The sequence below is a fragment of the Salvelinus sp. IW2-2015 genome, linkage group LG19, assembly GCF_002910315.2.
Source record: "Salvelinus sp. IW2-2015 linkage group LG19, ASM291031v2, whole genome shotgun sequence".
Classification (NCBI taxonomy): Eukaryota; Metazoa; Chordata; class Actinopteri; order Salmoniformes; family Salmonidae; genus Salvelinus; species Salvelinus sp. IW2-2015.
The window spans coordinates 5,328,959-5,331,884 of record NC_036859.1 but is presented as its reverse complement, the minus strand read 5'-3'; positions in this window follow the sequence as shown (position 1 = coordinate 5,331,884).

Sequence of the window (2,926 nt, the reverse complement as noted above, 5' to 3'; positions counted from 1 at the left end):
CCGACATTCTGAGTGGATGGCCTAGGTCATGTAGGCATAAGGCCTTGCAGGAAGGGTACCACATGAGGAGGAGGATGTCTCCCTGTAACGCACAGCTTGAGATTGCCTGCAATGATAACAAGCTCAGTCCGATGATGCTGTGACATCACAACGCCCCTGAGCTGACGAAGATCCTCACCACTGCAAATCGATCCTGCTTCCAGAGATACAGCGCCTCGGTGTTAATGCTCATTCCTTCGCGATAACGCGAATTCCGACCATCACCCCTTATGAGACAAAACCGCAACACTTTTTGCCAGTCCTGTCTGGCCCAGCCGACGGTGCGTTGTGTCCCAATAGGCACGTTATTGCTGGTGGATGTCTGGTGAGGACCTGCTTACAACAGTGCCTACAAAGTCACATGTCAGCCTCTTCTCTCAAGCCTATTACGACAGACTGAGCACTGAATGGGAGGGATTGGTGGTTCCTGGATGTAACTTCGGGCAGTTGTTGTTGCCATTCCTGACTTTGTTCGCAGGTGTGATGTACCGATCCTGTGCAGGTGTTGTTACAACGAGGTTCTGCTACTGCGAGGACGATCTGCTGTCGCGTCCTATCTCCCTTAATTGCCTACCGTCTGTAAGCTGTTAATGTCTTAACGACCGCTCCAGAGGTGCATGTTAATGAAATGGTTTATGGTTCATTGAACAAGCATGGGAAACAGTGTTTAAAACCTTTACAATGAAGATCGGTGAAGTTCTTTGGATTTTGTTTACATATTTTTACAGACACAACATGTCTTAGGCCCAGCCAAGTTTTCTACAGAGACCTCTGTACGGGGTCTGTCTGTTAGTGCCCACCCTACACGGGGTCTGTTAGTGCCCCCACCCCTACACGGGTCTGTTAGTGCACCCATCCCCTACACGGGGTCTGTTAGTGCCCCCACCCCTACACGGGGTCTGTTAGTGCCCCCACCCTACACGCGGGTTGTTAGTGCCCCATCCCCTACACGGGTCTGTTAGTGCACCCTCCCCTACACAGTGTCTGTTAGTGCCCCACCCTACACGGGTCTGTTAGTGCACCCATCCCCTACACGTGTCTGTTAGTGCCCCCACCCTACACGGGTCTGTAGTGCACCCACCCCTACACGGGTCTGTTAGTGCCCCCGCCCTACACGGGTCTGTTAGTACTCCCACCCCTACACGGGTCTTTAGTGCACCCACCCTACAGCGGGTCTGTTAGTGCCCCCGCCCCCTACACAGGGTCTGTTAGTGCCCCCGCCCCTACACGGGTCTGTTAGTACTCCCACCCCTACACGGGTCTGTTAGTGCACCCACCCCCTACACGGGTCTGTGAGTGCCCCCGCCCCTACACGGGTCTGTGAGTGCCCCCACCCCTACACTGGGTCTGTTAGTGCCCCCACCCCTACACGGGTCTTGAGTGCCCCCACCCCTACACTGGGTCTGTGAGTGCCCCCACCCCTACACTGGTCTGTTAGTGCCCCCACCCCTACACGGGTCTGTTAGTGCCCCACCCCTACACGGGTCTGTTAGTGCCCCACCCCTACACGGGGTCTGTTAGTACTCCCACCCCTACACTGGGTCTGTATACTCCCACCCCTACACAGGGTCTGTTAGTTCCCCCACCCCTACACGGGGTCTGTTAGTGCCCCACCCCTACACGGGTCTGTTAGTACTCCCACCCCTACACTGGGTCTGTTAGTACTCCACCCCTACACGGGTCTGTTAGTACTCCCACCCCTACACGGGGTCTGTTAGTGCCCCCGCCCTACACAGGGTCTGTTAGTGGCCCCCGCCCCTACACGGGTCTGTTAGTACTCCCACCCTACACGGGGTCTGTTAGTGCACCCACCCCTACAGGGGCTGTGAGTGCCCGCCCCTACACGGGGTCTGTGCATGCCCCACCCCTACACTGGGTCTGTTAGTGCCCCCACCCCTACACGGGGTCTGTTAGTGCCCCCACCCCTACACGGGGTCTGTGGAGTCCCCCACCCCTACACGGTGGTTCTGTTAGTGCCCCACCCCTACACGGGGTCTGTTAGTGCCCCCACCCTACACGGGTCTGTTAGTACTCCCACCCTACACGGGGTCTGTGAGTGCCCCCACCCCTACATGGGTCTGTGAGCCCCCACCCCTACACCTGCGGTCCTGTTAGTGCCCCCACCCTACACGGGTCTTAGTGCCCACCCCTACACGGGGTCTGTTAGTGCCCCCACCCCTTACAACCGGGTCTTAGTACTCCCACCCCTACACTGGGTCTGTTATTACTCCCACCCCTACACAGGGGTCTGTTAGTTCCCCCACCCCTACACGGGTGCTGTTAGTGCCCCCACCCTACACGGGGTCCTGTTAGTACTCCACCCCTACACTGGGTCTGTTATTACTCCCCCCCTACACGGGGTTCTGTTAGTGCACCCATCCCCTACACAGTGTCTGTTAGTGCGCCCACCCCCCTACACGGGTCTGTTAGTACTCCCACCCCTACACGGGGTCGTTCAGTGCCCCTCGCGCCTACACGTGTCTGTTAGTATGCCCACCCCTACACAGTGTCTTTAGTGCCCCCACCCCTAACACGGGGACTGTTAGTGCACCCATCCCCTACACAGTGTCTGTTAGTGCCCACCCCTACACGGGGTCTGTTAGTACTCCATCCCTACACAGTGTCTGTTAGTGGCCCCCACCCCTACACGGGGTCTTGTTTAGTGCACCCATCCCCTACACAGTGTCTGTTAGTGCCCCCACCCCTTACACGGGGTCTGTTAGTGCACCCATCCCCTACACAGTGTCTGTTAGTACTCCCACCCCTACACGTGGGTCTGCTGTTAGGCACCCATCCCCTACACAGTGTCTGTTAGTGCCCCACCCCTACACGGGGTCTGTTAGTGCACCCATTCCCCTACACACGGTCTGTTAGTCACTCCCACCCC